Raw genomic sequence first — 12,301 nt, 5'->3', positions numbered from 1 at the left:
CTTTAGAAACTGAGTTGAGGGTGTTGAAGTGGGGTAGAGATTTTAGGAAGAGAGACCAAGGCTATTGCAATGGCCCAGGAGAAAGGGGATTAGAACTTGATTTTCAATGGTGGCTAAGTAGAGAGAAAGGGTATGATAAAAGTAATGTTTTAGGGTAGAAAAGACTGTATTTTACAACTGAGTGTGTGTGAGGTGAGAAGGAGATAGATAAGTCAAGGCTAATTCCAATGTTGTGAAGATGAAGGCCTGGAAAAAGGTGGTAACTCTGTGAGTAAAGAAAAGGGGACACATATGAGCAAAGAGATGGCAGAAAAATGGCAAGATTTAACAACCATATGGATTTATGGGGTGAATACGAGTGAAGGAAAATTGTGAAGAAGAGAAAGTTTGTGGGGAAAGAAGGTAAGTTCAGTTTTGAACATTTTGAGGTTTACATACCTATGGGAAATGCAGTGAGAGATGTCCAAAAGGTAATTAGTGATACAGGGAGGGAAGAATTCAGAGGAGATGCTGGATCTATAGATCTTTAAGTCATTGGCATAGACATTCTAATTGAACTCCTGGAAACACCAATTGAGATAGCATTAAGGAAAAGAGAAGAGAGTCCTTCAGGGACCTGAAAAATTAGATGTGACATGAATGATAATCCATAAAACGAAGATTGAGGAATGGTTAGACAGGTAGGAGGAGAACCAGGATAGAATGTTGCCATGAAAACCAAGGAAAGGGAAACTATCCAGGAGAAAATGGTGATCAACACTGTCAAAGATCATAGAGAGGTGAAGTATGAAAATAAGGAAGAAGTCATTAGATTTGTCAATTGTGAGATCACTGGTAACTCTAGAGAGAGCAATATCAATTTAATGAAGAAGAAAAAAGCTAAATTGCTCTATGTAAAAGAGAACAAGAGGAGATAAAGTGGAGGCATTTAACGTAGATGGATTTTTTTTTTTTGCCTTTTTGGAGGGCAATTGGGGTTAAGAAACTTGCCCAAGGTTACACGGCTAGTTTTTTTTTTTTTTTGGTGGGTGCTAAGTGTCTGAGGCTGGAACTGAACTCAGGTCCTCCTGATTCCAGGGTCGGCACTTTACTCACTGCACCACCTAGCCTCCCAGTTGTAGATGGCTTTTTAAAAGAATTTAGCCAAGGAGGATAAGGAAACATATTTGAAAATAGTTGGCAGGATCAAATGAAGTGCTTTTTCTCTATTTGTGGGTTTTTTGGGGGGGAGACATAAGCATGTTTATAGGCAACAGGGATACAAGCAGTAGATAGAGACTGAAGATTTGAGAAGCAAAGGTGGTAACAGGGATGATCTACTATTTTAGGAAGGAGAAGGGATTAAGAATGTTATTGGGATAGAGATGTTATTGGAAGGAACTGGGATAAAGGAGTTTTTGAATGATGAATAAATATAGTATGAACCTTAGAAGAGGAGAATTTGTTGAGTTTTAGTGTTTGAAGGAAATCTATAGGTAATAACAAGAAGCAAGTATTCAAAGTCCTCTCCTATGGTGAGAGAGGAAAACAAGAATGAGTGAAAGGAAAGAGTGATAGAGCTAAGTTTTATCCAGAGAGTACCAGGGTTTAATTGGTGCTAAAAAATGGAAAGAATGAAGGGAGAAAATGTTTAAAGGGAAAGAAAGTTGGCTGATGGTGGAGCCGGCATTCCAGAGAAGAGAATGGAATGAGTGGGTACATATGACACAAGACATTGTAGGGAATAAAATTGAAGGGAATGGAAGTAAAGGAGCAGGCAGGTGGAGATAGGGTGTGAAGTTTGTATATCAGAAGAAGGTTCAGCATCATTAAGATGTTAATATGAGAAAAGTATTATTATAGTGGGAATGTGCTAAACATTATAGAACTAATCAAGCAGTACATGAGTCAAGAGAGGTCCATTGGTAGTGGCAGGCGGATGATAAGGTTATTTACTTGCGTAAGGTCCTCACTCAAGTTCTTATCTCCTAGCAGGTGGTCACATTTGCTGTGAACCCATGTGAGTTTTATCTCACAGCAGGAAGGAGTAGGTAGAGTCTCAGTTTCCTAAAATTGGAGGGTTAGATGAGACTATCTTCAAAGTCCCATCATCTTCTGAGATTCAATGGGTTTCTGTATGGCTAACCCTACTCTCTATCTTCTCAGATTATTTCTTAGAATAGCAAAAAGAGAAGTGAATTGAGGGACAGGGGTAAAGAAAGAGAGAGAAATGAGCTATCAATCATTTGCCTGGGGTTCTTTCCATTTATTTAGTTTAACCATTGATTCAGTGAAAGAAAGATTCTAAGTGAGATGGAGTTGTGGTCAGCTTGGAGTTGAGAGATGGAAAGGGATGTAGGTCTCTTGCCAGCACACTTTTTTTTTCTTCATTTGAAGGTAAATAAAAATAGTTGCCAGCATAAAGGAAGCCTATTTTAATTTCCAAGGATATCTTCTCTTGTTATGACTTTGATGTCAAGGTTTCCTCCTATATCCTCTCCCTCCCACCCTCCACCCCCATTGCAGGAGCAGATTCAGGGGGTGGTGTGTGTGTGTGTGTGTGTGTGTGTGTGTGTGAGAGAGAGAGAGAGAGAGAGTGACAGAGAGAGAGAGAGACAGAGAGAGAGAGAGAGAGAGAGAGAGACAGAGAGAGAGAGAGAGACAGAGAGACAGAGAGAGAGAGAGACAGAGAGAGACAGAGACAGAGACAGAGACAGAGACAGAGACAGAGAGAGGCATAGAACCCTAACTAGGGTCCAGCAGCCAAGAGTGGACAAAGATGGGATCAACCAATCATGGGGATTGGCGGTGGAGGAATCAGTGAAATCCAGATTGACAATGGACAGCTCCTGCCGAACTCTTAAGGAGGTTTGAATCTAAGCATAGAAACACTTTCCCTCCTTCACTTCTTTGACTTTTGTGCTTGCCTGAAAATAAAGACTTTTGAGAGCTTGTACTGACTTGACAGGAGTGAATATGGAGAGGAAGGTGAGTACCCTGGTGATTGTTTCATGTTATTTTCTTTTTGTTGAGAATAAAGAACTAGAGGCAGTTGGGTGGCTCAGTGAATAGAACACTGGCCCTGGAGTCAGGAGGACCTGAGTTCAAATCTGTCCTCAGATACTTAACACTTACTAGCTGGGTGACCTTGAGCAAGTCACTTAACCCCAGTTGCCCTGCCTCCCTCCCTCCAAAAAAGAAAAAAACAAGAATAAAGAACTATATACAGTTATGTCATACATTGCACTCATAGAAATGCAGCAGGACCTGGGGGTAGTTTTCCATCACATAGGGGGCTAAATCAGAGATAGATTGACTACTCATGCCTAAGGCTAACAAAATGAGCATTGTTACTCTTAAAGGACTGGAGTTAGAAGAGAGAGTTAGTCAACTTTTTGAGAATCGTAGAGAGCTTGGAATTACCCCCTAGAAAACCACTCTGTTTTAGAGTACTATTCATATTGTTTGTAATTGGCCCTTATCACTTAATACAGTTGAGTATTTGGGCAGTACTGATCCTTAATGTTTAAATATATGGCAATATACCATGTAGCATGAGCATTAAACTCTATTTATTAGTTTCTTTGCTGTTGAGATTTGGGGCAAGGAAATAAAAGTGAGAATCTGAAAATAAACTGGGACAGCAAGCATCCTGACCAACTAGTCTCCCATGTGAGAAGCTTGACTTTTCTCTTTTCTCTTCCTTGGGCAATCAGAGCCCAGGATCCAAATCAAGATATTGAGTTTCAGTCAGACAGCAGGGATCCCGAGGCAAAGAGGCAAACATTCACTGAAGACATAGAAACCATGGAGACCTCTGGGCTAGATAGCCTCTTGCACATTGGTCAGGGACTCCCATGCCAAAGATGAAGAGCTTTTTCTATTTTCCAGAATTTTTAAAGAAAGAAAGTACCTCAGAGAGTTGACCCTGAGAAAGCAGGTGTACATGTAAGACCTCAGTCTCTGTCATTGATCCATCAAGTATCTTTAGGGTTTAGCCTAAAGATAAAGATAAAGGTCAACTCATTGCCTTCAAATTTACTTTACACCTTGACACCTCTTTTCCTTTTTGTATTCTTTCACCCCACCCTAGAACAATCTCCTTCATAATTAAATGGATCCTGCCCCTCACCCCCCCCACCTCCCAACCCCAAGATCCTTAGACTCTTTAGGATTTAGGTCAGCTAGGAGGTACAACAGGTAAAGAGCCAGGCCTGAAGTCAAGAAGACTCATCTTCCTAAGTTCCAATCTGGCCTCAGATACTTTCTAAATGTGTGACACTGGATAAGTCACTTAAACCTCTCTGCCTCCGTTGTGTCATCTGTAAAATGATCTGGAGAAGGAAATAGCAACTCTCATGAAAAGTCAGACAGAACTGAAACAACTGGACAACAACATGGGTCAACTAAAGTCCCACTTCTTTCACGAATCCTTTCTGCCTCCCCCAGCCATCAGGCTTTTACCGGACTTAATCAACATTCCACATATATTGTTTTGTTTATTGTTAAATTTCTTTTCCAGTGTGTGGATCTTTGTTTATCATTTCATTTAGTAAACATGAACTGAGTTCGTACTAATGCCCTCATGCTAAGAGCTTGAGTTTAGATAGAGAAGCCTAGAGATAAAACACTACATTGCAAGCAGGATTTTCTACATTATCCTAAAATCACTGAAAGGCAATATGGTGCAATAGATTGAGTCATCCTTGAAGTTACAGAGACTTGGGTTCAAGTCTCAGGAGTGACAAAGGGCCAGTCATTTGACATGTCAGTGTCTCTGGTCACTCTCTAAGACTCTAAATTGCAGACAAAGCAGTTGCTTTGGTAGGGGAAATCTCCTCATTTGGAAATTCACTTACTAATGCAGTCATGGTGCTAATTCTCACCAATACTAGATAAGCAGGGTGCATATTACATAATATATATATATACATAATACAGGGTGTATATATAATAATAATAATACAAAAGCCTACAATGTTGTCTCAGGGAGATTTAAATGACTTGCTCCAAGGTCATACAGTGAATAAATGGGAAATTCTGGATCTGAATCTAGGCTTCCTAACTCCTAGACTACTTTTACTTATTTATACATATATACAAACATATGTGCATGTACATATAGTACTCATTTGTACTCACATCTACACACAGACTGTATGTAAATTTATATATATATACATGTATATACATAAATACATATGTATATACTTCTATGCAAATATGTACATATATATAATTAATTAATTAAGGAGAGCTGAAGGGTTGTTTCTCTGATGGACTGTTGAAAAGGTGGAATAGGTGAAACTTCAACAGGATGGGAGCAGCTTTCAGGATAAAGAGGTATCCAGAACCATCCCGTGAACAATATGGGTCATCCCACACCCCATTGCTACAATGGATAATGAGTTCTATAGCATGGATAGCAGATCCAGGAACTTAAAAAATACTTTTACAAACTCACTGGAATTACCACAAATTGGAAAAAAGCAAAACATTGGTGGCAAATGGGAGGGGGAGGATGTTGTATATTTTTAATTGATTTTTTCTGACTGAGCTGACGTTATAAATATTAGCAAATGTTCTTCGGTGTTTCACTGTATTCCTCCAGTGCAATCTGTTTTGTGCTACAAGGTATTAGACAGGCTTATATTTTACTCTCACTACTGGGAGTCAATTTGCAAGAAAGAAAGTAATATAAAAATGGCTATTTACTCTTTTACAAGTGGTACAATCCATTATCACTCTCCACTGATGTCATTAGGAGAATAGCAAATCAATAATTAGTTCTCAGTCCTTCACATGGTAAACCATCTGCTTCTATCCCTGCAAAACCACACATGACTTGGATGCCACTTTGATTGCCATGAGTACAGCTGATTGTTTTCATAAATCCATAGCCATCTCCAGAGGAAAAGTACTCTTTAACCACCTCTCTTTGAAAATTAAATGGTTAAAAATGATAGGATTTTCTGCATAGAGGAAGAAACCCAAATTGTAAAGCCATATAAATGTCACCCTGAGAAAAAAGGTTTTGTTTAATTTTTAAACCATCTTATCCTGGGATGGAGAGACTGTCCAACCAAGCAATACCTGCACATGGAGAAGCAACTTATAGTCTGGGCTATTCATCCTGCTTCCACAATTTTACAGAGTGAAGTTCACAAAGCGCCGAGTAAGAGGAGTCAGTCATTTTTGAGCACATTTAGGTTGGGTGGGCAGGACAGTCTACACAAAGGGATTTTGGAATATTTTTCAGTGAACCAGAAATAATTCATTGAATTTTAGCTAATCTTTTACTTCCTTTACTTGTGTCTAATTGAAACCACTAAGACTATACCCAAAGAAACCCAACTAAGACTATAAATCCCTTAAAGTGAAAGGGATGCCTTCTTAACAATGACTGAATTTTCTAGCTGGATATATGTTTAATAAATGTGGTGATGCATGGAATAGCTACCTAGCAATGGCAATCCAAGAAGATGATTTTGGGCTAAAAAGAACTTAATCATTCCTTAAAAAAATAATACTAGTCAATCTTTGAGTGCATTTATATGGATAAAATCATCAACATTTCACTTCACAATAATTTGTTTCCAAAATGTCATCAGTCACTACAACTTGTGAATATAACTGGAAAAACATGTTAAAGATATGTAGGTAAAGATTTATGTTATAATGACTGGGAAAAGGTGGTATTTCTCTGGGTGGGGGTCACTAAGAAAGAAGGAGGAGATTTTTGGTAATGGAATTTGGGAAGAAATTGTTTTCTTTCCATTTCTAGTAGAATGTAATCTTGAAAGCAGGGGACTGTTTCATTTTTGACTTGGTACTTCCAGTAACTTTCATAGTGTTTTAATCATAGTAGGCAATTGAAAAATGTTTATCAAATGAAATTGAATTGAATCTCAGAATACTAAGGCTTAGATGCCAGTATACCAAATAATAAAATAGCTTATCCTTGCATAGTATCTCAATGATTAACAAGGTACTTTTCTTAGACCAGCCCCATGTAATTGAAGTTCAGTTATTATTCCCATCTTCCCAATGAAGAAACTGAGGCTCAGAGAGCTTAATGATTTGCCTGAGGTTACACAGCTAGTAAATCTGAGAACCAGGATTTGATCATCTTTATTCCAAATCTAGGACTCTTTCCATTATACCATAAAGTCTCTGAAAAATGAAAAGTTTTACATTTCCCATTTATTTCACATGCCAAATGTCAATGTAATAAAAATCTGAACACTTTGAGTTTGTGGTAATAGCATAGCCTGTAAGCCTGTATTTTTCCAATGAAAGGTAGTATTAGCAATAATAGCTACATTTATATGCCACTTTAAGGTTTGCAAAGTGCTTTACTTGTGTTAGCTCATTTGATTCTCACAATGACCCCATGACTTCGTTGCTGTTATTATCTTTGCTTTAAAGATAAGGAAATTGAGGCTGACAGAGTTAAGACCCAGTGCTTTAGCTACATGACTTCTTTAGCTTTGAATGGCACCAAGAGTTGGGTAATGCCCTGAGGGGGACCACTGCCAACTCTATTCTTATTCAAGAGAAGAGAAAGCAGTTGGAGAAGAAAGTGAATTAGAGAAAAGATGAGGAAGAACAGAAAAGAAGAAAACTAAAATGAGGTGGAAAAACAATGCACAATGATGACCATGGTAGAGAGACTACCACCAACAGTCACGCAAATACTGAGTAGTTTTTGGCTGCTGATACAACCATCACTTGGGCAAGATTGCATGGAAACTGAAAAGTCCCCTTAAAATCCTGTGAAAACCATGGAGGAATATAAAACAAATGAAGAAACAGGTGTAACTTTGAGAAATTCAACAGTTTTGAGACATAAGGGCTATATCATGTCATTTTTTATTATGTCATTATTCCTCAGGGTACTGTAAAAGACAAAAGAAAATGGAAATTTATGAAGGTCACCCAGATAATTTATCTCCAAACAGAAGATCCTATATAGAGGATGAAGCAGTGGGCTATATGAAAAGTCACTCTTTCCCATAGAGACATAATCTTGGTAAATTTGGTATTATCTTTAGGAATGTCCAATTAGATATGACTCAGAACACGGTCATATCCTAACTAGTACTGTTCAGATGAATTAAATAACTAAATGGGGGTTGCATAGTCCTGTGAACAAAATGAACTTTTAGAACAAATATATGAATTGACATGGTGATTGCCATAGAAAGTCCAGTAGGGGATAAATGTCTAGAGATGGGATCGATTAATTCAATCAACATTTATCATGTCATCACATGCAGGATCAACATGATGTACTAGAGTAGAGAAAGTTTCTCTTGAAGCCAGTGACACATGTGTGACCCTAGGTAAGTCAGTCTGAAATTGCAAGAGGCAGTTTTCTATGACTATTACTTTCAGAGAAAGTGCCAACATGCATTGGTAGAGGGACATTTTTTTTACATCCTAGTTACTTATGTCAATGAAATCATAGGTTCAGTCCCCCTTCCTCTTCCCTTTATGTCAGGTACCATTCTATAAAGTGACTAAGGATGTGTTGATACACAGAAAAAGTAGTTCCCAAGAGAGACATTAAATGCTCAGTGTTCTAATCCAAGGAAGTCACCATGTCATACAGAAGAGATGATTACCCAGGAGCGAAGAAGATCTAGATTCAATTCCTGACCCTGACACATACTGGCTCCATTATCCTAATGTTAAATCACTTAACTTCTCAGTGCCCCAGCAAACATAACAATATCAGTGTCTTACGTTTTTTCTTTTTCTTCACTTCCCAATATATCCTTTCCCTTTATCCTACAGAAAGACTCATCTCATATAACAAAGAATACAAATGAAAGCAAACAAAAGCATTTCAGCAAGTCTAATGAAAATATCATCTGAGTAGAAGAACATGTTCAAGCCAATAGTTCCCTACTTCTTCAAAAAAGGGAGGGAGGTGCATTTTCCAATTTTTTCTTCAGGCCCAGGAAAATTTCTAATACTGTAAGTTACAGTGAAGTTGTTTTTTCTGTAACAGTGGAAGATTCCATGCCAGGACTTCTCTATACTGATTAAAACACATTTTGGGGGACCAAAATTTAAATATGCATTTGGTGTCATATCAGCAACATTGTAAACTGAACTTTTAAACACTCTGGTTAAGAGCAAAATTGTGCTCCAAACTGGAAACTCAAAAAGGGATCTCTTTTCTCCTCCTATTCTCACCTAGATCCCTATATACTACAAGGAGGTCCCTATTTTTTATGGCAGAATGTTATATTAATAGTTATCAGTTACATACATTTCTGACATCAGTATAATCAGACCTCTCTGTAAACCTCTATGTATGTCAAATGTGATGGACACCCAATGCATAATGCAGAAGGTATTCCAACTGTAAGATTCTTTGCCATTTTGTTACACAACCCACTCAAAGTAAATTTAAGGAGTATCTTAAAGCCTTCACAAGTAGCATGCCACATTTTGTTCCAACTACCTAACACTCGAAGTATAAGAAAGGATCAGAAAGACAAGAAGCCAACCAGATAGAACTGAGAAATGTAGTAACTTCGAAGAGGACATCCTTAAGTCAATATCACATAAAATTGAAGCATGTAGAATTTTCCTTGTTTCTTTAAAACTTTACTCAAAGCCACACAGTACGTTCCTCCTCTTCCTGGGAACATGGTACTATTTCTCATTTTTAACAAATAACGTGTCTTGAGCATGTGAAAAGAAATTCTAGGTTTCCATTTATTGATTTTCAGGAACCACATTTTCTTGTGTTTAGACTAAGAGTAGAAGATTCTGATCATCTTTATAGAACTCATTTAATCTGCCAACAAAATAAAGGGCTGGGCAGTTGTAAAAATGGGTGAATAATCAGATAAGGGCAGATAATTAAAGTGAACGAAAGAAATCAGGTAAAAGAAAGAATGTTGAGTCTATAACAGAAGTTTCTCTGAACTAATTCAGGAATGGAAAAAGCTTTACACCTTGGAAAGACTTAAGGAAACTAAGAAATGCTATGACCAATCATTATTTCTGAAAACTAATAATGAACTATGCCACCCACTGTCTGAAACCAAAATGATGCATTAAGTATACAAGTATAGTCTATGAGGCATTTACTTTTGGATATTGGTAATATGAGAATTTTAGTGTGCTGCAGCTTGCTCAGAGAGAGAATTGTTAAAACTCACCCCCACTTAATAATATTTTGACTTTACAATTACATGTGAGATAGTTTTCAACATTCATTTTTATAAGACTTTGAGTTCTGAATTTTTCTTCCTCATTCCCTTGCCTTCCTCCTGCCCAGGACAGCAAGCAATCTGATATAGGTTATACATATTCAATTATGTTAAACATATTTCCACACTAGTGACATTGTGAAAGGAAAATCAAAACAAAAGGGAAAAACCACAAGAAAGAAAAAAAACAAAAACAAGTGAAAGCAATATGCTTCGATCTTCATTCAGACTTAATAGTTTTTTCTTGGGATGCGGATAGCATTTTTCCATCGTGAAGCTTTTCATTGTATTGCCAAGTACAGCTAAGTCAATCGTAGTTGATCATAGCACAATGTTGCTATTGCTATTTACAGTATTGTCCTGATTCTTCTCATTTCACTCAGCATCAGTTCATGTAAATCTTTTCAGGTTTTTCTGAAATCCACCTGCTCTTCATTTCTTATAGCATGACAATATTCTGTTACAGTCATATACCACAACTTGTTTAGCCATTCCCCAATCAATGGGCATCCCCTCAATTTCCAAATCTTTGTCATGACAAAACAGTTGCTATGAATATTTTTGTACATGTGGATACTGTCCAATTTTTAATTATTTTTTTTTGGGATACAGACTTAATAGTAGCAATGCTTGATCAAAGAGGATGCACAGTTTTATAGTCCTTTGGGCATAATTCCAAATTGCCCACTGGAATGGTTGAGTCAGTTCACAAATCACCCAGTTGTGCATTATTGTTCCATTTTTCCCACATCCTCTCTAATATTTATTATTTCCCCTTTCTATCATATTAGTCAATCTAATAGGTGTGAAGTGGTACTTCAGAGTTGCTTTAATTTGCATTTCTCTAATCAATAGTGATTTAGAGCATTTTTATATGACTATACACAGCTTTAATTTCTTCATATGAAAACTGCCTTTCACAGCCTTTCACCATTTATCAATTGGGGAATAACTTGTATTCTTATAAATTTGACTCAGTTTTCTATATATTTTAGAAATGAGGCCTTTGTCAGAAACACTGGCTATAAAAAATGTTTCCCAGCTTTCTGCTTTCCTTCTAATCATGGTTTCATTGTTTTTGTTTGTACAAAACCTTTTAAATTTAATATAATCAAAATTATTCATTTTGAATTTGATAATGTTCTCTATTTCTTGTTTGGTCATAAATTCTTTCCTTCTTCAGGGATCTGACAGGTAAACTATTCTTTGCTCTCTGAATTTGCTTATGGTATCACCTTTTCTCTATAATCATGTACCAATTTTGACCTTATCTTGGTATATGGTGTGAGTTGTTGGTTTATGCCTCATTTCTGCCATACCATTTTCCAGTTTTCCTAGCAGTTTTTGTCAAATAGTGAGTTCTTGTAAAAAAAATCTGGAGTCTTTGGGTTTATCAAGCAGTAGATTATTATAGTCATTTACTACTGTGCCTTGTGTACCTAACCTATTCCACTGATCTACTGATCCATTTCTTAGGCAATACCAAATAGTTTTGATGATTGTCACTTTATAATAATTTTAGATCTGGTACCCCCAGACCACCTTCATTTGCATTTTTTCATTAATTCTCTTGATATTCTTGACATTTTGTTCTTCCAGATGAATTTTATTATTTTTTCTAGCTCTATAAAATAAATTTTTGGTAGTTTGATTGTGTAACAGTAAGGGAATTTGAAGATTTTCCCTAACCCTTAATAGGCATAGGGAATTTAAAGATCTTACCTCCCCCTTAACGGGCCTCAAGTGGAACCCAACAGGAGGGGCTTAATTGGGGAGAGGTTTATTTTTCAGGATGGCCCACACCTTTTGTTACTTTGTAATTAAGCCATGAGTCATGGAGGTTGTGATGTCCTCTGACCCTGAAAAAGAGTATATATACTCTGAGATGATGTTTTTCTTTGGAGCTCATTTATGGGAAGAGTTGTGTGATTTGGCCAGATGAGACTCTGGGTAGCTATGGAGCCCTCCAGCTTTACAAACCCAGATGTTGGTGCTTCTCCCTCTGGTAAGTAGCTATGTATGTATATAATAGCCAGACAGATAGAAGCCCTGTTTGGTGGTCTGGTGAATTGTGTCATTTTCTCTGTATT

This window comes from Petaurus breviceps, unplaced genomic scaffold, assembly GCF_028583685.1.
Source record: "Petaurus breviceps papuanus isolate PSGF00001 unplaced genomic scaffold, PetGlider_PUasm1.0 188, whole genome shotgun sequence".
Lineage (NCBI taxonomy): Eukaryota > Metazoa > Chordata > Mammalia > Diprotodontia > Petauridae > Petaurus > Petaurus breviceps.
This window is presented reverse-complemented; position numbering follows the sequence as displayed.